This window comes from Nomascus leucogenys, chromosome 11 (genome assembly GCF_006542625.1).
Source record: "Nomascus leucogenys isolate Asia chromosome 11, Asia_NLE_v1, whole genome shotgun sequence".
In the NCBI taxonomy this organism is placed as follows: domain Eukaryota; kingdom Metazoa; phylum Chordata; class Mammalia; order Primates; family Hylobatidae; genus Nomascus; species Nomascus leucogenys.
Genome location: NC_044391.1, coordinates 57,299,092 through 57,326,424, shown reverse-complemented (window position 1 = coordinate 57,326,424; position 27,333 = coordinate 57,299,092). Strand labels below are relative to the sequence as shown.

The following is a 27,333-nucleotide window of genomic DNA, read 5'->3' as shown; positions in this document are numbered from 1 at the left end:
GTACGGGCTGGGCTCAGTGGCTCATGCCTGTAATTCCAGCACTTTGGGAGGCCGAGGTAGGCGGATCACTTGAGGTCAAGAGTTCAAGACCAGCCTGGCCAAAATGGTGAAACCCCGTCTCTACTAAAAATACAAAAATTAGCTGGGCATGGATGGCAGGCACCTGTACTCCCAGCTACTCGGGAGGCTGAGGGACAAGAGTCACTTGAAACTGGAAGGTGGAGGTTGCAGTGAGCTGAGATCGCACCACTGCACTCCGGCCTGGGAAACACAGCAAGACTCCGTCTCAATAATAATAATAACAATAATAATAATAATAATAGAAATAGCTGGCTGGGCGCGGTGGCTCACACCTGTAATCCCAGCACTTTGGGAGGCCGAGGCGGGTGGATCACGAGGTCAGGATATCGAGACCATCCTGGCTAATACGGTGAAACTCCGTCTCTACTAAAAATACAAAAAATTAGTCAGGCATGGTGGCAGGCGCCTGCTAGTCCCAGCTACTCAGGAGGTTGAGGCAGGAGAATGGCGTGAACCTGGGAGGCGGGGCTTGCAGTGAGCCGAGACTGTGCCACTGCACTCCAGCCAGGGCAAAAGTGCGAGACTCTGCACTCCAGCCAGGGCAAAAGTGCGAGACTCTGCACTCCAGCCAGGGCAAAAGTGCGAAACTCTGTCTCAAAAAAAAAAAAAAAAGCTTAAAGAACTTGGGGTATTTACCCCAGAAGAGATGCCTCCTGTAATCCCAGCACTTTGAGAGACAAAGGTGGGGAGATGGCTTGAGCCTAGGAATTCGAGAAGAGCCTGGGCAATGCAGGGAGACCCCATCTCTACAAAAATTTAAAAATTAGCCAGGCATGGTGGCATGCGCCTGTGGTCCCAGCTACTTGGAGGCTGGGAGGACCGCTTGAGGCCAAGAGTCCTAGTTACTCAGGAAGCTAGGACTAGAAGATAACTTTAGCCCAGGAGTTCGAGGTTACAATGATCTGTGATCACGTTACTTGCACTCCAGCCTGGGCGACATAGTGAGACCCTGTCTCTAAAAGAATGAAAGCGGTAAGTGTCATGAAATACTTGAAGACTACCATGTTAACAAGGAACTAGATTTATTTATTGTGGCTTCAGATAACAGAACTAAAGAGCTTCAGCACAATGTAAAAAATGTTCTAAAAGTAAAGCTCCAATAATGGAACAGGGTATCTGTGAAGTGGAGACTTTCTCCTTAGAGCATTCAAAAGTTAAAAGACCAACCGTCTAGGCCGGGCGCGGTGGCTCACGCCTGTAATCCCAGCACTTTGGGAGGCCGAGGCGGGCGGATCACGAGGTCAGGAGATCGAGACCATCCTGGCTAACACGGTAAAACCCCGTCTCTACTAAAAATACAAAAAATTAGCCGGGCGAGGTGGCGGGCGCCTGTAGTCCCAGCTACTCGGGAGGCTGAGGCAGGAGAATGGCGTGAAACCCGGGGGGCGGAGCCTGCAGTGAGCCGGGATCGCGCCACTGCACTCCAGCCTTGGCGACGGCAAGACTCTGTCTCAAAAAAACAAACAAACAAACAAACAAACAAACAAAAAGACCAACCGTCTTTTAACACATCATACCAACTATGATGTGTTTTCACATATCATGAATTTATTTGATCCCTTCTAAAAGAAACCTTAGGGGAAGGCAACATGTCAAAATGAGTAAATGTCAGAGAAGCTTCAAAATTATTTTCTTTGACATATTTTTAAAGAGACAGAAGACTTTTTCACGAACTCCAAAACCGTAGGACAATTTTCTGAGAAACCAACAACAAAAGAAATGAATGCTTTTTCCTTTTAAATGAATGCTGCATTTGTTTTTCTCAAAGAAACATCTGTACCTTAACTTCAGTACTTTTATCAAGGGATAAGGGACAATTATATACCAGCATGCTAACTAGTCTCAAGAAGAGAGCTAGCTTTATTAGACATTTACATGGAGTTCTATCTGTTCCACCTAAAACTTCCTTGCAAGGAGAAGGCTCCTCCTTATCAGACGTGGATAGGAGGCTGCTGTAACACTAACTCCCTCCTACCGTAGCCTAGGAAAAACTCAGTCTTGACATGCACAAAACAATAACTTCTGAGAACTTCAGAGCAGCTGTGTTCAGACAGAGCCAGCGACTTTACTCCAGGCAAAGAAGTAGTTTAAGAGTTGGTTGAAAAAACAATTTTCATTTTGGGTTGGAAATGAGGAAAGGAAAGAGAACAAGATACAGTAAGTGGAGCTATTAACATTTTAAAACCGTGGTAAACAAACGTCTTTAAAAATTACAACACTGAAACTACCACAGGGTGTAAACTTTGATCCACAAGTTGAAAGATGAGCAGTGTTATCACTCTAGCTTTCTGCTAGATGGTGGCACTAGTGAGAAAAAATAATCTTGGGTTTAATAGTGCCCTAGTCAAAGCCATCACCAATTCTAGGGCAGAAGACCAAAACAAGGGACTCTCCTCTCTCACTGGGTAATTTTTTGTACTGCTGCCAGGCAAATTGGAAATGTTCTAAATGTCCAATAGCAATGCTCTTACTGTGAAATACTAGAACCCAGCTCAGTAGTTAATGCTAAAGGGTCAGCAATGAATTGGTCTCAATGTGCTATAGGGGCAACTTCTTGGCCAGGAAGAAAAGCTTCAGCTGATTGCAGAAAACCAAAGGTTAATACAACTCTATACCCTGGTTTCTCTTCACATAATAGCTTTACTGATATTTCGGACATTATTTCACTTCTCAAAAGTAAAAGGAGAAGAGAAGGAATGTAAAAGCAAAATCTACCCAAGAGCAAAGAAGTTATAAATTGGCTATATTAATCCAATTTGTTATTAAATGATACACAACTATCAAACAAAGAGCAAAGCCCTGTCCCTTTTCTGTACAGAATTAAGAACTGGTAAGACTACTTAGTAGAGCTGCCAAACTTTTCTTTAGCTTCTTTTCTTACAGACATGTTACATTTCGCAAGAGCCTCCACTTACCTTACAACTTCCATGTGTAAGTACAAATTGTTTTTGATTTCCCCAGCCCTTGGCCTAAGATATTATGACATAGCTTTAGTTTCTGAGTCTGGACACAAAGGAAAAAACTGAACATTTTTCACTTTCCTGAAATAACATGTCTATTTTATTTACACTATTTAAAAACACATTATATAAGTTAACTAAAACAAACTGCAACCACCCATTCGACAACTCTTCGAGAATGACTGGGGAAGCCACATTTAACAAAACAAACTTCATTTTAGTATATTTCTGCATGGAATGCCCATAAAGACTGATATCTCCACAAGAATTACACTACTGCAAAATTTTTAAACACAGGACTCATGTGAGCTTGCTGAGAAAACTCTGCACACCCCCTACACACCTGTACTTAATATGACATGACCCTCAGAGATACTAAAACACCCTCTGTTAAGCAGAAAACAAACTTTTAAAGTTAGGAAAGTAGCAACGCGGGACTCTGGGTAGGAGGTGCCCTGGGTTGTAAACACCCCAGTCAGAGAACATAACAAGCAATTCAGAGCAACATATAAGTCCCTATGGGGCTCCAACTTGGACTGCTTAAGTCCCAAGCCCACATCCCGGTGTTTCGGAAGAGTTTGGGAAATATAAGAGAGGGAGCAGGAAAATCAGAGAAGCGATGAAAGTGTTCTATTTTTCTCCTTCCCAACCCCCATCCCAGCATCTTGGAGGCTGGTCACCAGTCTGGGTGCCATATCCACCAGAAGCCCTAAATCAATATCCCAACCACCTGATACCTAGGCTAAAGACATGTGTATATCAGCCATCTCCTTCCCAAACACCTCTTATCGCTCTCAAGGCTCATATCCTTCCAGAAGCCATGCCTTATGGCGACTCAGCTCACCCATACTGTCCTCTTAAATTAATTCACTTAATTTTCTCCAAATCCATATTTTCTCTCTGATATCATGTCCCTGATGTTCTTTTAATTAATTCAATCAAAATGCCATGACCCTCATTTCCAATAATCCACCCCTATCTATCTTTTCTGCCAAACCCAACGGGGTGTTGTGTCACCAGATCAAGATCTTTGTTCTCACCTACTCATTCCTACCTCCTGCCTATTACCCTTTTCCAATTCCAAGCTCCTAATCCCACTCTTTGGGAATCCCTGGGTTTCTAACCTAGTTTAGTATCCCTCCTCTTTCTCCCATTCCACCCCATCCCATGATCCTTCCATTAGGCTCCAGTAGACTACCCTTCCCTCAGGATTAAATTCCCCTCTCCTTGCCACGCCCTGTGCCCCCCGGGGCTACTTACCCCAAGTTCTCCCCACACTTCAAGCCTCTGGCCCCGCCTTCCCCCCAAAGGAAGGAGGAGGGAGTAGGGAGAGGAGAGGGGCGGCGCACGGCAACGTAAAAGCGATCTCCCATTAGCGCTCATCGCCGCCAATCGAGGCTTCCTTCTCTCCCATTGGTCGGCTTTGGCCTATGCCCCACCCTCTTCCTCAGACAGGGCCCGGCCACCGCCTCAGCGCCCCCGTCCAACACAGACTGGGAGGGGAGACCCCAGCCCGGAACGCTGGGACTGGCCCGAGTTGAAGGGGAGACTCCCGTCAGATCATGGACTAACTAATGTTAAAAGGACTTACCGGTTGGTAGCTCCGTTGCCTCCCGCCTGCCCGCGCTCGGTCCTACAATCTGTCTCCAGCTCCTCCTTTCCCCCCTCGGCGGAACGGATACTTTCCTCCCGTCCGGCCAGGCGCGCTCAACTCTCGCGAGAAGCCGTGAGGCCGCGGGGGAAGGGCGAGATCCGTGGGGGCTGAGTTGGAAAGAGGCCGAGAGGCGGGGCTCCGGGAAAAGAAGGGGCCGGGCTTACTGTGGGCAGGACTCGAGAGGGAGACTGAGTGAGTACTGTCCACACAGGTCACACGTGTTCGGCTGCAGAATCTAGCGGGAGAAAGAAAGGAAAAAGGAGAGAGGATCTTTACAGGTGCCTGTAGTGGTGGTTACTGCTATCTTTCAGAGTCATCGCTTCCTTAACGGCAAAGTAATTTAAAATACCCTTAGCCCTAGAAATGAAGTCCGTGTATGGACAAAGCAATCCACCTGCACAACAATTCTAACACTACCATTTTACTAGCCCTATTGCCTTGGGTGAAAACCTTCTCTGAGTCTCTGTACAATGGGACTAACAATCTCATTTTATTCAAATAGTTGTAATGATCAAATGAGATACATGAAACTGCTTGGGGATTTTTTAAAATCACTATATTATTCAGCAAATATTTTCACAAAACGCAGGGCATACTACGTGCAAAGCATTGTTCTGCAGTCAAATGCTCTATCCCTGAGCTATACCCCCCGTGCAAAGCATTGTTCTAAGCATGGGGTTAAAGAGTTATCAACCCAGGTAGAATTTATATTTGAGTGAGGAAGGGGAGACAGTTAAAAAGCCAATAAACACAAATATTTCAAATAATGAAAAGCGCTTCAGGATAGTGAGACAGAAAGTGACTAGGAGTGGGGAAGAAGCTTTACTCCTAGTGTCTGAGAGAAGACCTCCTTGAGGAAGTAACACACCAGGAGTTGAATTATGACTTGGGAAGATTTCGGGGGAAATACCAAATGCAAAGTCTATAGTCGTACATTTATATGTCTTGTTCAAGACAAACCAGGAAAAGAAAAAAGAAAAACAAAAAACAGGCTGGGTGCAGTGGCTCACGCCTGTAATCCCAACACTGCTAGGCCGAGGCAAGAGGATCGCCTGAGCCCAGGAATTTGAGACCAGCCTGGGCAACATGGCGAAAACTCAGCTCTACAAAAAATACAAAATTAGCCGGGCATGATGGCCTGCACCTGTAGTAGCTATTCCGGGGGCTAAGTGGGAAGATCGCTTGAGCCCAGGAGGTTGAGGTTGCAGTGAGCCCACATCAGGCCACTGCACTTCAGCCTGGACGACAGAGTCAGACCCTGTCTTGATAAATAAATAATTTTCTTACAATTTAACGAACTGTAGTTGACTTAAAATATTATCTATGGAATCTCTGTTCTCTCCTTTTGCAGCTTTATGTTACTCAGCTTTCTGAACTTTCTGTCTAGCATCTCATCTATCCTCACAGCACCCTCTGAGAGGCAGGAAGAATCTAGGTGATTTCTCCCTAGATATCTAAGGTGAAACAGGTGTAAAATTTTTCTTTCTTAAGTAGTGAATTGAGAAAAGTTGAGAGGAGTCTTGGTTTCCAAACTACTCTCCCCTAAAACAATTCCTACTTAAAAGAATACAATGATGGAAACATACCTTAAATATATAAGAAAAATTTGTATGTTGGCCGGGCACGGTGGCTCACGCCTGTAATCCCAGCTACTCAGGAGGCTGAGGCAAGAGAATCACTTGAACCTGGAAAGCGGAGGTTGCAGTGAGCCAAGATCGTGCCATTGCACTCCAGCCTGGGCAACAACAGCGAACCTCCGTCTCAAAAAAATAATAATAATAAAATAAATAAAAATAAAAAAATCAGAGGGAAAAGGATTCTACAAATCATGCTGGAACAATTGGCTATTACTGTATACATGCAATAGCTAATATTTATAGATTTTACTATGTTCCAGGTACTATTCTAAATTGATGTTTTTTGTTTGTTTGTTTGTTTTTGTTTTTTGAGACGGAGTCTTGATCTGTCACCAGGCTGGAGTGCAGTGGCATGATCTCAGCTCACTGCAACCTCCACCTCGTGGGTTCAAGCGATTCCCCTGCCTCAGCCTCCTAAGTAGCTGGGACTACAGGCTCACGCCACCACGCCCAGCAAATTTTTGTATTTTTAGTAGAGACCGGGTTTCACCATGTTGGCCAGGATGGTCTCAATCTCTTGACCTTGTGATCTGCCTGCCTTGGCCTCCCAAAGTGCTGGGATTACAGGCATGAGCCACCGTGCCCGGCCTTTTTTTTTTTTTTTTTTTTTTTTTTTGGCAGTATCTCCCTCTATTGCCCAGGTTGGAGTGCAGTGGCATGATCACTGCTCACTGCATCCTCGACCTCCCAGACTCAAGCAATCCTCCCAACTCAGCATCCCAAGTAGCCAGGACTACAGGTACATGCTACCATGTCAGATGATTTTTTAAAATTTTCCAGGCCAGGTGCGGTGGCTCACACCTGTAATCCGAGCACTTTGGGAGGCTGAGGCAGGTGGACCACGAGGTCAGGAGTTCAAGACCAGCGTGGCCAACATGGCAAACCTGTCTCTACTAAAAATACAAAAATTAGCTGGGTATGGTGGTGGGCACCTGTAATCCCAGCTACTTGGGAGGCTGAGGCAGGAGAATTGCTTGAACCCAGGAGGCGGAGGTTGCAGTGAGCTGAGATCATGCCATTGCACTCCAGCCTGGGTGACAGAGTGAGACCGTGACTCAAAAAAAAAATTGTCTGTAGACACTAGGTCAGGCTGGTCTTAAACTCCTGGACTCAAGTGATCCTCTTATCTTGGCCTCCCAAAGTGTTGGGATTACAGGCATGTAAAGAGGCCTGGCCTCTTTATTGTTGAGTTATAAGAATTCTTTATATATTCTAGATACTAGACGCTTATCAGATATATGATTTGCAGATATTTTATCTCATTCTGCAGGTTAGTTGTCTTTTTACTTTCTGATAGTGTCCTTTGAAGCGCAAAAGTTTTTTTTTTTGAGTCGCCCAGGCTGGTGTGTAGTGGCGCAATCTCGGCTCACTGCAAGCTCCACCTTCCGGGTTCATGCCATTCTCCTGCCTCAGCCTCCCGAGTAGCTGGGACTACAGGCATGCACCACCACACCCAGCTAATTTTTTGTATTTTTAGTAGAGACGGGGTTTCACCGTGTTAGCCAGGATGGTCTCGATCTCCTGACCTCATGATCTGCCCGCCTCGGCCTCCCAAAGTGCTGGGATTACAGGCATGAGCCACGACGCCCGGCCTGAAGCTCAAAAGTTTTAAATTTTGATAAAGTCCAATTTATCTTGTTTGTGCTATTGGTGTCATATCTAACAAACCATTGCCTAATACAGTATCATAAAGATTTACACCTGTGCTTTCTTCTAAGAATTTTGTTGTTTTTAGCTCCTACATTTAGATCTTTGATTCATTATGAGACAATTTTGTATATGGTATGAGGTAGAGGTCCAGTTTCGTTCTTTTCCATGTACAATTGTCCCAGCACCATTCGTTGGAAAAGATATTATTTCCCTTATTCAATCCTCTTGGCACCCTTGCCAAAACTCATTGGACCTTAAATATACTGGTTTATTTCTGGACTTTCAATGTTATTTCATTCTTCTATATGTCTGTCCTTATGCCAGTATCAAAAGGCTTGATAATTTTAGCTTTGTAGTAAGTTTTGAAATTGGGAAGTATGAATCCTCCAATTTCGTTCTCTTTTTTCAAGATTGCTTTGGATATACTGGGTCCCTTGCATTGCCACGTGAATTTTAGTGTCAGCTTGTCAATTTCCGCAAAAAAGCCATCTAGGATTTTAATAGGAATTCCCTTGAATCTGTAGATCAAGGAGTATTGCCATCTTAACAATATTGTATTCCAATCCATGGACATCGAATGTCTTAACATTTATTTAGAGTTTCTTAATGTCTTTCAACTGTATTTTTTGTAGGTTTACTTTGTTTTTTATTTTTTATTTTATTTTTATTTTTTAATTTTTTTAGAGATGGGATTTCACCATGTCACCCAGGCTGGTCTCAAACTCCTGGGCAACATGGTGAAACCCCATCTCTAATGGGGTTAGATCCACCCACCTTGGCCTCCCAAAGTGCTGGGATTACAGGTGTGAGCCACCTCGCCTCGCCTTATTTTGTTTTTTAAGTTACAGACAGGATCCCACTTTGTTGCCCAGGCTGGTGTCAAACTCTTGGTCTCAAGCAGTCCTCCCACCTTGGCCTCCCAACGTGATAGGATTACAGGCATGAGCCACTGTGCCAAGCTGTGTTTTGTGGTTTTCATTGTACAAATCTTGCATTTCTCTTGTTAAACTTACTCATATTTTTATTTTCTTTTTTGAGACAGGTCTCACTTTGTCACTTAGGCTAGAGTGGTGCAATCATAGCTCACTGTAACCTCCAACTTCTAGGCTCAAATGATCCTCCCACTTCAGCCTCCTGAGTAGCTAGGACTACAGGTCCTCAGACACCATGACTGGCTAATTTTTTTTTTTTTTTTTTTGCTCTCCTGCTTTGGCCTCCCAAGGTGCTAGCATTACAGATATAAGCCACCATGCCTGGCCTCTTTCTTTTTTCAGTTAGAGATGGGGTCTTGCTATGTTGACCAGGCTGGTCTGAAACTCCTGGCCTCAAGGGATCCTCCACCTCTGCCTCCCAAAGTGCTGGGTTTACACGTATGAGCCATTATACCTGGCAAGTCTTTCATTATTAAGTGTGTTGTTAGCTGTTGTTGTTTTGGTAGCTGTAGTTTAATCAAAGTGAGGAAGTTACCTTCTATTCCTAGATTGTCGAATGTTTTTATCATGAAAAAGTGATTTTATCAAATGTTTTGTCTATTTAAATGATCATGTGGTTTGTGTCTCCTATTCTGTTAATATGGTGCATAACATTAATTAATTTTCATTTGTTAAACCAACCTTGCATTTCTGGGATAAATCCCAGTTGGTCATAGGGCATAATCTTTTTACATGTTGCTGGATTTAAGTTTTCTAGTACTTTGTTGAAGATTTTAGTGTCTATATTTATAAGAGATGTTAGTCTGTAATTTTCTTCTTGTGATGTCTTTATCTGGTTTGATTACCAATCAGGGTACTACTGATCTCATAGAATGAATTGAGATATGTTGCCTCCTTTTTTTTTGGAGACAGGGTCTCACTCCCATCACCCAGGCTGGAGTGCAGTGGTGTGATCTCAGCTTACTGCAGCAGACTTCACTTCCTGGGCTCAGACGATTCTTCCACCTCAGCCTCCCAAATAGCTGGGACTACAGGTGCGTGCCACCATGCCGGGCTAATGTTATGTATTTTTAGTAGAGACATGGTCTTGCCATGTTGCCCAGGCTGGTCTCTAACTCCTGGGCTCAAGTGATCCCCACACCTCAGCCTCCCAAAGTGCTGGGATTACAAGCGTGAGCCACCACACCCAACCTCTTCTTCTATTTTTTTGGAAGAGTTTGTGAAGAATTGGTGGTATGGCCAGGTGCAGTGGCTCATGTCTGTAATCCCAGCACTTTGAGAGGCTGAGGTAGGAGAATTGCTTGAGGTTAGGAGTTCAACCTGGACAACATAGTGAGATCCCATCTCAACAGAAAATACTATATATCTATATCTATATATATATCTATATATATCTATATATATATATATATCTATATATATATATCTATCTATCTCCAGGAATCATGGCGGCACATGCCTGTAGTCTTAGCTACCTCAGGAGGCTGAGGCAGGAGGATTGCTTGAGCCCAAGAGTTGGAAGTTGCAGTGAGCTATGATCATGCTACTGCACTCCAGTCTGAGCAACAGAGCAAGACTGTGTAGAAAGAAAGAAAGAGAGAAAGAGAGAAAGAGAGAGAGGGAGAGAGGGAGGGAGGGAGGAAAGGAAGGAAGGAAGAAAGGAAGGAAGGCAGGAAGGAAGGAAGGCAGGAAGGAAGGAAGGAAGGGCAAGACCCTGTCTAAAGAAAGAAAGAAGGAAGGAAGGAAGGATGGGAGGGAGGGAGGGAGAGAGGGAGGGAGGGAGGAAGGGAGGAAGGGAGGAAGGGAGGGGGGAAGGAGGGAAAGGAAGAAAGGAAGGAAGGAAGGGTGTTAAGTGTTCTTTAAACATTTGACTGAATTCACCAGTGAAACAATATGGTCCTGGGATTTTCTTTGTGGAAATTTTTTATTTTAAATCAGTAATTCAGTCTCTTTTCTTGTTATGGGTTTATTTAATTTTTTTAAATTTCCTCTTGGGTCAGTTTCAGTAGCTTGTGTTGTTCTAGGAATTCTTACATTTCATCTAGATTATCTAATTATTGGCATGCAATTTTCATAATATTCCCTTAGAATCATTTTTATTTCTGTGAGGCTGATGATAACATTCTTTGTTTTATTCCTGATTTTAGCAATTTAAGTCTTCTCTCTCTTATTTTATTTTTATTTTTGAAAGCAATTTTATAACTTTATTTGATGTATCTGACTATCAGCAGTTAGTTCTCATCCACATTGCCTGTAGATTTTTGAAAGTGGTAACAGGTACATTGCTAACCAAAGTATAGAGCTTATTTGGTGACTCTTCATCCTCATTACGTTTTCTGGACAACCGCACACAGATACAGTCTTGGACATTCCTTATTCCTTTGGCCCAGACAGCTTTGTTGAGTCTGGTATCAATGTACACATCTGGAGCTCCCATCTCCTTTATGGCAAATTTCCAGATCTCTTTGCGTGCCCAAGGGAAACGCTTCTTGACGCCCACTCCATGGATGCACTTGTGAAGGTTAATGGTGTATTCTCGGTCACCACCTTGTCGATGGCAGAACAGCCCTTTTTCTTCTTGCCACCCTTCTTTGCAGGCCATTCTGCCGGGCCCAAGTTGGAAAGCTTTATTTATTTATTTATTTATTTATTTATTTATTTATTTGAGACAGGGTCTTGCTCTATTGCCCAGGCTGAAGTGAAGTATGTGCGTAGTTCACTGCAGCCTTGAGCTCCCGGGCTCAAGCAATCCTTCTGCCTCAGCCTACTGAGTAGCTAGGACTACAGGTACATGCCACCATGCCAGCTCAGCTAATTTTTTGAATTTTGTTTTGTGTAGACACATCTCACTTTTGTTGCCCAGCCTGGTCTCAAACTTCTGGCTTTGGCCAGGAATGGTAGCTCACACCTGTAATCCTAGCACTTTGGAAGGCTGAGGCAGGTGGACTGCTTGAGTCCAGGAGTCCAAGACCAGCCTGAGCAACAGGGCGAAATCCCTGTCTACAAAAAATACAAAAATTAGCCAGGTGTGGTGGTTCACACCTATAGTCCCAGCTACTAGGGAGGCTGAGTTGGGAAGATCGCTTAAGCCCAGCAGTTCGAGGTTGCAGTGAATGGCGTGTCACTGCACTCCAGCCTGGGCAACAGAGTGAGACACTGTCTCAAAGAAAAGCCAAAAAATCCCCCCAAAAAGTCCTGGCTTCAAATGATCCTCCTGCCTCAGCCTCCCAAAGTGTTGGGATTACAGGCATGAGCCAGCAGGCCCAGCTGAGTCTTCTCTCTTTCTATCTTGGTCAATCTAGCTAAAGTTTTGTCAATTTTGTTCATCTTTTCAAAGAATCAACTTTTGGTTTCATTGATTTTATCTATTGTTTTTTCATTCCTTATTTCATTTATTTCCAGTCTAATCCCATGCTGGAGTGCAGTACCCCGATCATAGCTCACTGCAGCCTCAAGCTCCTGGGCTCAAGTGATCCTCCCATCTCAGCCTTCCAAGTAACTGGGACTACAGGAAATTGTCACCATGCCTGGCCAATTTTTTTTTTTGGTTTGTTTTTTGGGTAGAGATGGGTCTTACTTATGTTGACCAGGTTGGCCTCAAATTCCTGGCCTCAAGTGATCTTCCCGTCTCAGCCTTCCAAGTAGCTAGGACTACAGGCAAGTGTCACCATGCCTGGCTAATTTTTTTTTTTTTTTTTTTGTAGAGATGGGTCTTACTATGTTGACCAGGTGGGTCTCAAATTCCTGGCCTCAAGTGATCTTCCCGCCTTAGCCTCCCAAAATGTTGTGATAATAGGCATAAGCCACAGCTCCTAGATGCTTTTTTTCTTTGGCTTAGGCTATTGATTTGAGGTCTTTTTTCTTTTTTAAATTTATTCATTTACAGCTATAAAATTCCCTCTAAGCACTGGTTTAGCTGCATTCCATAAAATTTTAATAGGTTTTGTTTTTATTTTTATTTATTTCTTTTTTTATTAATTTTTTTTTGCACACAAAAACAATAAATATTTTCTAAAAATACATACAAACAAAAAGATGCGTATCAAACATATTAGGAAGGTTGCACATGGGAAGACGGGGAATAGAAATGGGGAGTGGGAATTAAAATAAATGAGAGAGGGACTTTATATGGATCAGTGATAATAACTCAATCCTCCATTTGACGAAGAAGGAGAAGGAAGAGGAAGAAAAAGAAAGTGGGATAAAGGATCAGAAAGGGAGGAAAATAGAAAAAATTAGAGTATGACTCCAGGATAGACCTGTTTTGTTGTCACTGAGTTGGTTGGTTGGTTTGTCTGTTGTATTTTTCATATGTTTCGCCATGTTGGCCAGACTGGTCTCGAACTCCTAGCCCGAAGTGATCAACCCGCCTCGGCCCCCCAGAGTGCTGGGACCACAGGCGTGAGCCACCACGTCCAGCCCCCACATTGCTTCTGGCCTCCGTGGTAGACCTCCCAGACGGAGCGGCCAGGCAGAGGAGCTCCTCACTTCTTCCCAGACACGGGGCGGCCGGGCAGAGGCACTCCCCACATCCCAGACGGGGAGGCCGGGCAGAGGTGCTCCTCACTTCCCAGACCGGGCGGCCAGGCAGAGACGCTCCTCACTTCTTCCCAGATGGGGCGGCCGGGCAGAGGTGCTCCTCACTTCTTCCCAGACGGGGCGGCCGGGCAGAGGCGCTCCTCACTTCCCAGACGGGGTGACCGGGTAGACGCGTTGCTCATTTCTTCCCGGACGGGGCGGCCGGGCAGAGACGCTCCTCACTTCTTCCCAGACGGGGCGGCCGGGCAGAGGCGCTCCTCACTTCCCAGACGATGGGTGGCCGGGCAGAGGCGCTCCTCACTTCCCATACGATGGGTGGCCGGGCAGAGGCGCTCCTCACTGCCCAGACGATGGGTGGCCGGGCAGAGGCGCTCCTCACTGCCCAGACGATGGGTGGCCGGGCAGAGGCGCTCCTCACTGCCCAGACGATGGGTGGCCGGGCAGAGGCGCTCCTCACTTCCCAGACGGGGCGGCCGGGCAGAGGCGCTCCTCACTTCCCAGACGGGGTGGCCGGGCAGAGGCGCTCCTCACTTCTTCCCGGACGGGGCGGCCGGGCAGAGGCGCTCCTCACTTCCCAGACGATGGGTGGCCGGGCAGAGGCGCCCCTCACTTCCCAGACGATGGGTGGCCGGGCAGAGGCGCCCCTCACTTCCCAGACGATGGGTGGCCGGGCAGAGGCGCCCCTCACTTCCCAGACGATGGGTGGCCGGGCAGAGGCGCCCCTCACTTCCCAGACGATGGGTGGCCGGGCAGAGGCGCCCCTCACTTCCCAGACGATGGGTGGCCGGGCAGAGGCGCCCCTCACTTCCCAGACGATGGGTGGCCGGGCAGAGGCGCCCCTCACTTCACTTCCCAGACGATGGGTGGCCGGGCAGAGGCGCCCCTCACTTCCCAGACGATGGGTGGCCGGGCAGAGGCGCTCCTCACTTCCCAGACGGGGCGGCCGGACAGAGGCGCTCCTCACTTCCCAGACGATGGGCGGCCGGGCAGAGGCGCTCCTCACTTCCCAGACGATGGGTGGCCGGGCAGAGGCGCTCCTCACTTCCCAGGCGATGGGTGGCCGGGCAGAGGCGCTCCTCACTTCCCAGACGGGGCGGCCGGGCAGAGGTGCTCCTCACTTCCCAGATGGGGCGGCCGGGCAGAGGCGCTCCTCACTTCCCAGACGATGGGTGGCCGGGCAGAGGCACTCCTCACTTCCCAGATGATGGGTGGCCGGGCAGAGGCGCTCCTCACTTCTTCCCGGACGGGGCGGCCGGGCAGAGGCGCTCCTCACTTCTTCCCGGACGGGGCGGCCAGGCAGAGGTGCTCCTCACTTCTTCCCAGATGGGGCGGCTGGGCAGAGGCGCTCCTCACTTCTTCCTGGACGGGGCGGCCGGGCAGAGGCGCTCCTCACTTCCCAGACGGGGCGGCCGGGCAGAGGCGCTCATCACTTCTTCCCAGACGGGGCGGCCGGGCAGAGGCGCTCCTCACTTCTTCCCAGCCAGGGCGGCCAGGCAGAGGCGCTCCTCACTTCCCAGACGATGGGTGGCCGGGCAAAGGCGCTCCTCACTTCCCAGACGATGGGCGGCCGGGCAGAGGCGCTCCTCACCTCCCAGACGATGGGCGGCCGGGCAGAGGCGCTCCTCACCTCCCAGACGATGGGTGGCCCGGCAGAGGCGCTCCTCACCTCCCAGACGATGGGTGGCCGGGCAGAGGCGCTCCTCACTTCCCAGACGGGGTGGCGGTCGGGCAGGGGCTGCAATCCCAGCACGCTGGTAGGCCAAGGCAGGCAGCTGGGAGGCTGCCGCGAGCCAAGACCACGCCACCGCACTCCAGCGCGGGCCACACCGAGCACCGAGTGAGCGAGACTCCGTGCAGTCCCAGCACCTGGGGAGGCCGAGGCGGGCAGACCACTCGAGGTCAGGAGCTGGAGAGCAGCGTGGCCAACATGGCGAAACCGCGCCTGCAGCCAAAGTCGACAAAGCAGGCTGGGGAGCGCCGGCAGTCCCAGGCAGTCCGCTGTGCGGGGCAGCCTGGGCCACAGAGGGAAAAGGAAGAAGGAAGGAAGGAAAGAAAGGAAGGAAGGAAGGACGGAAGGCAGGCAGGCAGGCAGGCAGGCAGGCAATTTTTATTTATTTCAAAGTGTTGTCTAACATCCCTATAATTTCTTCTTTGACTCATTGTTTATTTAGGAGTATGTTTTTTGTTTTCCACATATTTGTGAATTTCTCATTTTCTTCCGTGATTAATTTCTAATTTTATTCCATTGTGATTACAAAACATACTTTGCATTACTACAATACTTTAAAATTTATGAGTTATCTTTTGGCCTAAAATATGTTTTATACTGAAAAATTTTTTCATGTGCACTTTATTTTTATTTATTTATTTTTTTAGACAGAGTCTCACTCTATTGCTCAGGCTGGAGTGCAGTGGCACAATCTCAGCTCACTGCAACCTCTACCTCTCAGGTTCAAGCAATTCTCCTGCCTTAACCTCCCAAGTAGCTGGGATTACAGGCACACGCCGCCACGCCTGGCTAATTTTTATATTTTTAGTAGAGATGGGGTTTCACCATGTTGGCCAAGCTGGTCTCAAACTCCTGACCTCAAGTGATCCATGCACTTTGGCCTCCCAAAAGTGCTGAGATTACAGGCAGGAGCCACCATGCCCAGCCTGAATTGCCTATTTCTTCTTTCAAGTCTGTCAATTATTGCTTCATGTTTTGGGAAGCTCCATTGTTAGGTGCATTTATGTTTATAATTGCTACATCTTTTTCTTTTCTTTTCTCTTTTATTTTCCATCTTCTTGATTGATAAAATTGACCTTTTGCCTGAGTACAGTGGCTCACACCTGTTATCCTAAGACTTTGGCAGGCCAAGGTAGGAGGATCACTTGAGCCCAGGAGTTTGAGACCAGCCTGGGCAACATAGTGAGACCCAATCTTGAAAAAAAAAAATAAAAATTAGCTGGACATGATAGTGTGTGCCCATAGTCCCAGCTACTTGGGGGGCTGAGGTGGGAGGATTGCTTGAGCCCAGAAGTTTGAGGCTATAGTGATCCACGATCACACCACTACATTCCAGCCTGGGTGACAGAGTGAGACCCTGTCTCAAAAAAAGAGAATAAGAGCCAGGCGTGGTGGCTCACGCCTGTAATGCCAGCACTTTGGGAGGCTGAGGCAGGTGGATCATGAGGTCAGGAGATTGAGACCATCCTGGCCAACATGGTGAAATACGAAATGTCTCTACTAAAATACGAAAAATTAGCTGGGCGTGGTGGCACGTGCCTGTAGTCCCAGCTACTTGGGAGGCTGAGGCAGGGGAATCACTTGAACCCAAGAGGCAGAGCTTGCAGTGAGCCGAGATCATGCCACTGCACTCCAGCCTGGTCGACAGAGCGAGACTTCGTCTCAAAAAAAACTAAAAAATAAAGCAATGGCAACAAAAGCCAAAATTGCCAAATGGGATCTATTTAAACTAAAGAGCTTCTGCACAGCAAAAGAAACTACCATCAGAGTGAACAGGCAACCTACAAAATGGGAGAAAATTTTCACAACCTACTCATCTGACAAAGGGATAATATCCAGAATCTACAGTGAACTCAAACAAATTTACAAGAAAAAAACAAACAACCCCATCAAAAAGTGGGCAAAGGATATGAACAGACACTTCTCAAAAGAAGACATTTATGCAGCCAAAAAACACATGAAAAAATGCTCATCATCACTGGCCATCAGAGAAATGCAAATCAAAACCACGATGAGATACCATCTCACACCAGTTAGAATGGCGATCATTAAAAAGTCAGGAAACAACAGGTGCTGGAGAGGATGTGGAGAAATAGGAACACTTTTACACTGTTGATGGGACTGTAAACTAGTTCAACCATTGTGGAAGTCAGTGTGGCGATTCCTCAGGGATCTAGAACTAGAAATACCATTTGACCCAGCCATCCCATTACTGGGTATATACCCAAAGGATTATAAATCATGCTGCTATAAAGACACATGCACACGTATGTTTATTGCAGCACTATTCACAATAGCAAAGACTTGGAACCAACCCAAATGTCCAACAACGATAGACTGGATTAAGAAAATGTGGCACATATACACCATGGAATACTATGCAGCCATAAAAAAGGATGAGTTCATGTCCTTTGTAGGGACATGGATGAAGCTGGAAACCATCATTCTCAGCAAACTATCGAAAGGACAAAAAACCAAACACCGCATGTTCTCATCATAGGTGGGAATTGAACAATGAGAACACATGGACACAGGAAGGGGAACATCACACTCGGGGGACTGTTGTGGGGTGGGGGGCTGGGGGAGGGATAGCATTAGGAGATATACCTAATGCTAAATGACGAGTTAATGGGTGCAGCACACCAACATGGCACATGTATACATATGTAACAAACCTGCACATTGTGCACATGTACCCTAAAACTTAAAATATAATAATAAAATTTAAAAAATAAAAATAAATAAATAAATAAAAGCTTTGCTTCTGCATAGCTGTATTTGCACCTTCCTCCTGTATGCAGTTATTGTCATACAAATTACATGTTTCTACATTGTACGCCCATCAACATAGTTTTTTTTTTTTTTTTTTTTTGAGACAGAGTCTCAGACACACAGGCTGGAGTGCAGTGGGGCAATCTTGGCTCACTGCAACCTCTGCTTCTGGGGTTCAAACGATTCTCGTGCCTCAGCCTCCTGCATAGCTGAGATTACAGGTGTAAGCCACTACACCCGGGTAATTTTTGTATTTTTAGTAGAGACGGGGTTTCGCTATGTTGGCCAGGTTGGTCTTGAACTCCTGACCTCAAGTGATCCACCCGCCTCTGCCTCCCAAAGGGCTGAGATTACAGGTGTGTGCCACCATGCCCAGCCCCATCAATATAGGTTTATAATTTTTAAATATAATTGTATTTTAAATATGACAAGAGAAAAGGAAATTTACAAGCAAAAATTGTATTTAAATATGTTATATTTAAATATAAATAAAATTATAAATATAAAGACAGTATTGTCTTTATATTTACCTTATATAGTTATCTTTACTAAAGCTCTTTACTTCCTCGTATGGCTTAGAGTTACTATCTAGTATGCTTTCATTTAAGCCTGAAGGACTCCCTTTAGTATTCCTGAGAGGACAGATTTGTTAGTGACAAATTCTTTCAGTTTTTGTTCATCTGAGAATGTCTTAATTTCTTAATTTCTTCTTCATTTTTGTTTTAGAGGTGGGGTCTTGCTATGTTGTTCTAGCTGGTCTCAAAACTCCTGGTCTCAAGTGATTGTCCTGCCTCAGCCTCCTGACTAGTTGGGATTGCAGACATGACCCACTGCACCTTCTTAGTTTTTGAGGGATACCTTTGCTGGATGTACCATCTTGGTCGACAGTCTTTTTCTTTCTCTTATTTATTTATTTATTTATTTTTGAGACGGAGTCTCGCTCTGTCACCCTGGCTGACAGAGTGCAGTGGCACAATCTTGCCTCACTGTAACCTCCGCCTCCATGGTTCAAGCCATTCTCCTGCCTCAGCCACCTGACTAGCTGGGATTACAGGGATGCACCACCACACCAGGCTAATTTTTGTATTTTTAATAGAGACGGGGTTTCGTCATGTTGGCCAGGCTGGTCTCGAACTCCTGACCTCAAGTGATCTGCCTATCTTGGCCTCCCAAAGTGTTGGGATTACAGGCGTGAGCCACAGCACCTGACCGACAATCTTTTTCTTTTAGCTCTTTGATGTCATTCCACTGCCTCTGGCTTCCAAGGTTTCTGTTGATAAATCATATTGAGGATCCCTTGTACACATGAGTAACTTTTCTCTTGCTGCTTTCAACATTCTTTCTTAATGTTTGTCTTTTGATGGTGTGGTTATGACGTGTGTAGTTGTGGATCTGTTTGAATTTTTCCTACTTGGAGTTGGTTGGACTTCTTGGATTTGTAAATTAATGCTCTTCATCAAATTGGGAAGTTTTCAGCCATTTCTTCAAATATTCTTTCTGTCCCTTTCTCTTCTCTCCTCACCTTGGTTTATTTGATGACATATGAGAAGTCTCTGAGGCTCTGTTCATTTTTTGTCATTCCTTTTGATTGTTTTTTCTCAGATTGGGTAATCTCAGTTGACCTGCCTCCAGTTCACTCTCTCTCATTATGTCTGCTCAGATCTGTTGTTGAGACCTTGTAGTGGATTTTTCATCTGTTATTGTACTCTTCAACACCAATATTTCTTTCTCTCTCTCTCTCTCTCCTTCCTTCCTTGCTTCCTTCCTCTTCCTTCTTCCCTCCCTCCTTCCTTCCTTCCTTCCTTCTTTCCTTCCTTCCTCCCTTCCTTCCTTTGAGACAGGATCTCACTGTATTACCCAAACTATAGTGTAGTGGCACAGTCTTGGCTCACTGCAGCCCTGACCTCCTGGGCTCATGCAATCCTCCTGCCTCAGCCCTCCAAGTAGCTGGGACTACAGGCACACACCACCATGCCCAGCTAATTTTTGGTATTTTTCGTAGAGACAGGGTTTTGCCCTGTTGTCCAGGCTAGTCTTGAACTCCTGGACTCAAGCAATCTGCCTCCCTTGGCCTCCTAAAGCGCTGGGATTACAGGCATAAGCCACCACACCCGGCCTATTTGGTTCTTTTTGTTTTTTTTTTTTTCTTTGAGATGGAGTTTTGCTCTTGTTGCCCAGGCTGGAGTGCAATGTCGTGATCTCAGCTCACCTCCACCTCCACCTCCCAGGTTCAAGCAATTCTCCTGCCTCAGCCTCTCGAGTAGCTGAGATTACAGGCATGCACCACCATGCCGAGCTAATTTTGTATTTTTAGTAGAGACAGGGTTTCTCCATGTTGGTCAGGCTGGTCTCGAACTCCCAATCCTAGGTGATCTGCCCACCTCGGCCTCCCAAAGTGCTGGGATTACAGGCGTGAGCCACCGCGTCCAGCCTGGTTCTTTTAAACTAATTTCTTTTCTTCTTTTTTCTTTTTCTTTTAATCGAGATGGGGTCTCAGTATGTTGACCAGGCTGGTCTCAAATTCCTGGCCTCAAGCAATCCTCCCCTTCTGGCCTCCTAAAGTGTTGGGATTATAGATGTGAGCCACTACAGCCAGCCATAATTTCTATCTCTTTATTGATATTCTCTATTTGGTGACACATTTCTCATACTTTCTGCTATGGTTTGAATATTTATCCCCCCCAGAATTCATGTGGAAATTTTTTTTTTTTTTTGAAACGGAGTCTTGCTCTGTCACCCAGGCTGAAATGCAGTGGCATGAACTCTGCTCACTGCAACCTCCGCCTCCCGGGTTCAAGCAATTCTCCTGCCTCAGCCTCCTGAGTAGCTGGGATTACAGGCATTCACTACCACACCTGGCTAGTTTTTGTATTTTAGCAGAGGTGGAGTTTCACAATGTTGGCCCGGCTGGTCTGGAACTCCCGATCTCAAGTGATCCACCTGCCTTAGCCTCCCAAAATGCTGGGATTAGAGGCGTGAGCCACTGCACCCGGCCTCATGTGGAAATTTAACGCTTAATGTGGCAGTATTGAGAGGTGGGGCCTTTAAGAGGTGATTGGGTCATGAGAGTTCTGACCTCATGGATGGATTAATCCATTCATGGATAAATGGGTTAAAGGATTAATAGGTTATCATGGAAGTGGAAATGGTGTAACAAGAGGAAGACAGACCTGAGTTAACATGCTCAGCCCCATCACCATGTGATGCCCTGTATCACCTCAGGATTCTGTAGTCCCTGCCAACAAGAAGGCTCTCACCAGAAGCAGCTCCCTGACCTTGGACTTTTCAGCCTCCATAACTGTAAGAAACAAATTCCTTCAATGACTGTTTGAATTAAATAAAAAGGAATAAAAAGAAATAAATTTCTTTTTAAAAATAAATTACTGGCCAGGCGTGGTGGCTCACGCCTGTAATCCCAGCACTTTGGGAGGCCAAGGTGGGCGGATTGCCTGAGCTCAGCAGTTTGAGACCAGCCTGGGCAACACGGTGAAACCCCGTCTCTACTAAAATACAAAAAATTAGCCAGGCGTGTCGGCATGCGCCTGTAATCCCAGCTACTAGGGAGGCTGAGGCAGGAGAATCCCTGGAACCTGGGAGGCAGAGGTTGCAGTGAGCCAAGGTCACACCACTGCTCTCCAGCCTGGGCAACAGAGTGAGACGCCATCTCCAAAATAAATAAATAAATAACCCAGTTTCAGGTATTCCGTTATAAGAAACAGAAAACAAAGACACTTCTTTTTCATTCTTTAGACATGGCTTATTTAGTTGTTTGAACAGTGCTCATGCCTGTAATCCCAGCACTTTGGGAGACCGAGGTGGGAGGATCGCTTCAGCTCAGGAGTTCAAGTCCAGCCTGGGCAACATAGGGAGATGCTGGCTCTACAAAAAATTTAAAAAATTATCAGGCATGATAGTGCACACCTGTGGTCCTGTCTACTTGGGATGCTGAGGTAGGAGGATTGCAGCGGCCCAGGAGGTTGAGGCTGCAGGGAGCTATGACTGTGCCACCACACTCCAGCCTGAGCAACAGAGCACGACCCTGTTTCAAAAATAAATAAATAAAAATAAAGTCTTTATCTAGTATGTGCAACATCTGGGTTTTCTCAGGGACAATTGCTATTGACTGCCTTTTTTCTGTGTAATTCAGATTTTCTCTGCATGTGTCATAATTTTCTGTTGAAAACTAGACAATTAAAATCATATATTGGCCGGGCGTGGTTGCTCACACCTGTAATCCCAGCACAGCACTTAAGGAGGTCGAGGAGGGTAGATTACTTGAGGCCAGAAGTTGGAGATCAGCCTGGCCAACATGGCAAAACCCCATCTCTACTAAAAATACCAAAATTAGCCAGGCATGGGGGTGCACACCTGTAATCCCAGCTACTTGGGAGGCTGAGGCAGTAAAATTGCTTGAACCTGGGAGGTGGAGCTTGCAATGAGCTGAGATGGTGCCATTGCACTACAGCCTGGGAAACAGAGTAAGACTCTGCCTCAAAGTAAATAAATAAAAGCGTCCTAGCAGGTGTCTAAAGGTGAGGTATAAAGTGTGACCCAGGAGGAGGTGGGCTACACTCCAAAAGACTACTTGAGTTTTCTAATTTATACCAATTGAAATTTGGGGAACATGTATGGGAATAGATACTAAGGATTGGGATAATAGTGCAAGCAACACAAAATTGGATCTGGCCCAGTTTATTGATATGGGCTCACTGCGTTGAATGTTGCAGCTTGAGGAGTTAGAAAGTGCTCTAACAGTTTGAGTGGTTGGCTAAAACATATTCCAAAGATGTCCCATAGTAGAGTGAATTGAAATTGCTGGACCTGTCTTGGTTTAATGCAGAGGAAGGGATTCAAAGGCTTAGGAAATTGGAATGTTAGAGTGCATTTGTCATTTAAGACCTGCTTACCTACACTGGGAGGGTCCAGACGACTTACTGTTCTATGAGAAATAAATTTGTGAGAGGGCCCCAGTATCCTCAAAGAGCTCTGTGATCCCTCTCCTCTGTAGGTCAAGTTATAGCCTGACTGGTTCTTTTTGCCCACTGCCCTGAAAAAAACCAATGCACTAGGCTGGGTGTGGTGGCTGACACCTGTAATCCTAGCAGTTGAGAGGCCAAGGTGTGTAGATTGCTTGAGCCCAGGGGTTCGAGACCAGCCTGGGCGACATCGCAAAACCTCATGTCTACAAAAAATACAAAAAATTAACTGGGTATGGTGGCACTCACCTGTAGTCCCAGTTACCCAGGAGGCTGAGGTGGGAGGATCACCTGAGCCCAGGAGGTCTAGGCTGCAGTTTGCCATGATCGCACCACTGTACACCAGCCTAGGCAACAGAGTGAGACCCTGTCTAAAACAAAAACAAAAACAAAAACAAGGCCAGGCACAGTGGCTCACGCCTGTAATCCCAGCACTTTGGGAGGCCAAGGTGGGAGGATCACACGGTCAGGAGTTTGAGACCATCCTGGCTAACATGGTGAAACCCCGTCTCTACTGAAAATAGAAAAAAAATTAGCTGGGCGTGGTGGCGGGCGCCTGTAGTCCCAGCTACTTGGGAGGCTGTGGCAGGAGAATGGTGTGAACCTGGGAGGCAGAGCTTGCAGTGAGCTGAGATCACGCCACTGCACTCCAGCCTGGGCGACAGAGGGAGACTCCGTCTCAAACAAACAAAGAAACAAACAAACAAACAAAAAATACCAATGCACTGAGAACTGCAGCAAATAAAGAGTTTAATTATTGCAGGTCCAGCCAAGAGGATGGATGGGAGAAATTTCTCAAATTCACCTCTCCAAGAATTCAGAGGCTAGGGTTTTTAAGGGTACTTTGACAGTCAGAGGCCTGGGGAACTGAAACAATTGATTGGCTGGAGATGAAATCACAGGGGTATCTAATAAGGACCACCAGAAGCAGTTTGCTTTTAGCTGGCAAGGCCAGCAATACGCTTTCACTGTGCTATCTCAGAGCTATATCAACTCTCTAGTCCACTGGAGAGTTCACAAGAATCTTGATTGCTTTTTTCTTCCACGAGATATTATGCTGGTCCATTACATTGATATTATTTTATTATTTTAGAGATAGGATCTCACTCTGTTATCCAGGCTGGAGTGCAGGGGTGTGATCACAGCTCACTATAAACTCAAACTCCTAGGATCAATATATTCCCCATTTGGGTATGTTACTGCAGCCCATTTACCAAATGACCTGAAAAGTTTCCAGTTTTGAGTGGGGCCCAGAACAGAAGTCTCTGTAACAGGTCCAGGGTGCTGTGCAAGCAGCTCTGCTGCTTGAGCCATGTGATCCAGCAGATGCAGTGGTGCTTGAAGTGTCAGGGGCAGATATGGAACTCTCAAAGGTCTTCAATCCTCTGCAAAGAAGTACTTTTTTTTTTTTTTTTTTTTTTTTGAGACAGAGCCTTGCTCTTATTGCCCAGGTTGGAGTGCAATGGCACCATCTTGGCCCACTGCAACCTCCACCTCCTGGGTTCAAGCGATTCTCCCTGCCTCAGCCTCCCGAGTAGCTGGGATTACAGGCGCCTGCCACCATACCTGGCTAATTTTTGTATTTTTAGTAGAGACAGGGTTTTGCCATGTTGGCCAGGGTGGTCTTGAACTCCTGACCTCAGGTGATCCGCCCGCCTCGGCCTCCCAAAGTGCTGGGATTATAGGCGTGAGCCACGGCACCTAGCCAGAAGTACTCTCCTTTTGAGAAGTAGCTCTTGGCCTGCTACTGGGCCTTAATAGAGACTCAATACTTAACCTCGGGTCACCTAGTTACCATGAAACCTGAGCTGCTCATCATGAACTCAGTGTTATCTGCCCCACCAAGTCACAACATTGGGCATGCACAGAAGCATTCCATCGTCAAATAGAAGTGGTGTGTACATGATTGGGCTTGAATAGTCCCTGAAGGCACAGGTAAGTTACGTGAAGAAGTGATCCAAATACCTCTAGCTCCCATTCCTATTACTCTGCCTTCTCTCTCCCAGCCTGCACCTATGGCCCCATGGAATGTTGCCTATGATCAGTTGACAGAGGAAAAAAAGACTCAGGCCGGATTTACAGATGGTTGTGTACATTACACAGGCACGACCCAAAAGTGGACAGCTGCACACAAGAGTCCCTTTCTGGGACACCCCAAAGGCCAGTGGTGAAGGGAAATCCTCCCAGTGGGGCAGAACTTCAAGCATTACACCAGGTCGTTCACTTTGCTTGGAAGGAGAAATGGTCAAACATGCAATTATATATTGATTCATGGGCCGTAGCCAATAGTTTGGCTGGATAGTCATGGACTTGGAATGAACACAATTAGAAAATTGGTGACAAAGAAATCAAAAAAGAGGTATATGCATAGACTTCTTTGGGCAAAAAAATGAAAAGATATTTGTGTCCCATATGAATGCTCACCAAAGCATGACCTCAGTAGCGGAGGATTTTAATAGTTAAGTGGAACAATCAACAGAGTAAACAGAGTCTATAGAATGGGAAAAATATTTGCAAACTATGCATTTGACAAAGGGCTAATATCCAGAATCTACAAGGAACTCAAACAACTCTACAAGAAAAAAAAAATAACCCCATTAAAAAGTGACCAAAGGAATAAACATTTTCCAAAAGTCATACAAGCAGCCAACAAACACAAAAAATGCTCAACATCACTAATCATCAGAGAAATGCAAATCAAACCCACAATGAAATACCATCTCACACCAGTCAGAATGGCTATTACAAAGTCTAAAAACACTGTAATCCCGACTATTAGGTGGCTGAGGCACAAGAATTGCTTGAACCCGGGAGGTGGAGGTTGCAGGGAGCTGAGATCACTCTACTGCACTCCAGCCTGAGAGAGACCTTGTCTCATTAAAAAAAAAACAACAAAAAAAACCACTGAAAACAACAGATGATGGAAAAGGGAATGCTTACATGCTATTGGTGGGAATTTCAGTACAACCTTTATGGAAAACAGTATGGAGATTACCCAAAGAACTAAAAATAGAACTACCAATGGAGCAGAACAGAGGCCTCAGAACACCACACATCTACAATCATCTGATCTTTGACAAATCTGACAAAAACAAGAAATGGGGAAAGGATTCCCTATTTAATGAATGGTGCTGGGAAGATTGGCTAGCCATATGTAGAAAGCTGAAACTGGATCCCTTCCTTACACCTTATACAAGGATTGATTCAAGATGGATGGAAGACTTGAATGTTGGACCTGAGACCATAAAAACCCTAGAAGAAAACCTAGGCAATACCATTCAGGACATAGGCATGGGCAAGGACTTCATGACTGAAACACCAAAAGCAATGGCAACAAAAGCCAAAATAGACAAATGGGATCTAATTAAACTAAGGAGCTTCTGCACGGCAAGGAAACTACCATCAGAGTGAACAGGCAATCTACAGAATGGGAGAAAATTTTTGCAATCTACCCATCTGACAAAGGGCTAATATCCAGAATCTACAAAGAACTCAAGCAAATTTACAAGAAAAAAACAAACAACCCCATCAAAAAGTGAGCAAAGGATATGAACAGACACTTCCCAAAAGAAGACATTTATGCAGCCAACAGACACATGAAAAAATGTTCATCATCACTGGTCATCAGGGAAATGCAAATTGAAACCACAATGAGATACCATCTCACGCCAGTTAGAATGGAGATCATTAAAAAGTCAGGAAACAACAGATGCTGGAGAGGATGTGGAGAAATAGGAACGCTTTTACACTGTTGGTGGGAATGTAAACTAGTTCAGCCATTGTGGAAGACAGCATGGCGATTCCTCAAGGATCTAGAACTAGAAATACCATTTGACCCAGCAGTCCCATTACTGGGTATATATCCAGAAGATTATAAATCATGCTACTATAAAGACACATGCACACATATGTTTGTTGTGGCACTATTCACCATAGCAAGGACTTGGAACCAAATGTTCATCAATGATAGACTGGATTAAGATATGTGACACATATACACCATGGAATACTATGCAGCCGTATAAAAGGATGAGTTCATGTCCTTTGCAGGGACGTGGATGAAGCTGGAAACCATCATTCTCAGCAAACTATCACAAAGGCAGAGGACCAAACACCGCATATTCTCACTCATAGGTGGGAATTGAACAATGAGAACACTTGGACACAGGGCGGGGAACATCACACATCGGGGCCTGTCCGGGGGGGGGGGCTGGGGGAGGGATAGCATTAGGAGAAATACCTAATGTAAATGACGAGTTGATCGGTGCAGCAAACCAACATGGCACATGTATACCTATACATCAAACATGCACGTTGTGCACATGTACCCTAGAACTTAAAGTATAATAAAAAAAGAAAAAAAGTTAAGTGGATATGGTGACCCATTTTATGGATGCCAGTCA

At 45.8% G+C, this 27,333-nt stretch overlaps 1 protein-coding gene and 1 pseudogene across 12 annotated transcripts in view; both read right to left on the bottom strand.

Annotated features, from left to right (window-relative positions):
• LOC100596548 (cyclic AMP-dependent transcription factor ATF-7) overlaps positions 1-4,759 on the bottom strand; it is a 121,618-nt gene extending 116,859 nt beyond the window's left edge. For 5 of the 12 annotated variants that reach the window (XR_004032302.1, XR_004032300.1, XR_004032301.1 and 2 more), the window contains exon 1: positions 4,633-4,759. The gene's annotated coding sequence lies outside the window, so the exon portion shown is untranslated. Of the gene's footprint in view, positions 1-2,996; positions 4,263-4,301; positions 4,360-4,632 lie in introns of those variants that run through there. The other 7 variants (XR_004032306.1, XM_004089624.2, XM_030822526.1 and 4 more) reach the window with 5 other exon arrangements.
• Positions 4,760-10,789: 6,030 nt separating this feature from the next.
• The window catches only part of LOC101178783, a 38,266-nt pseudogene continuing 21,722 nt past the window's right edge, over positions 10,790-27,333 (bottom strand).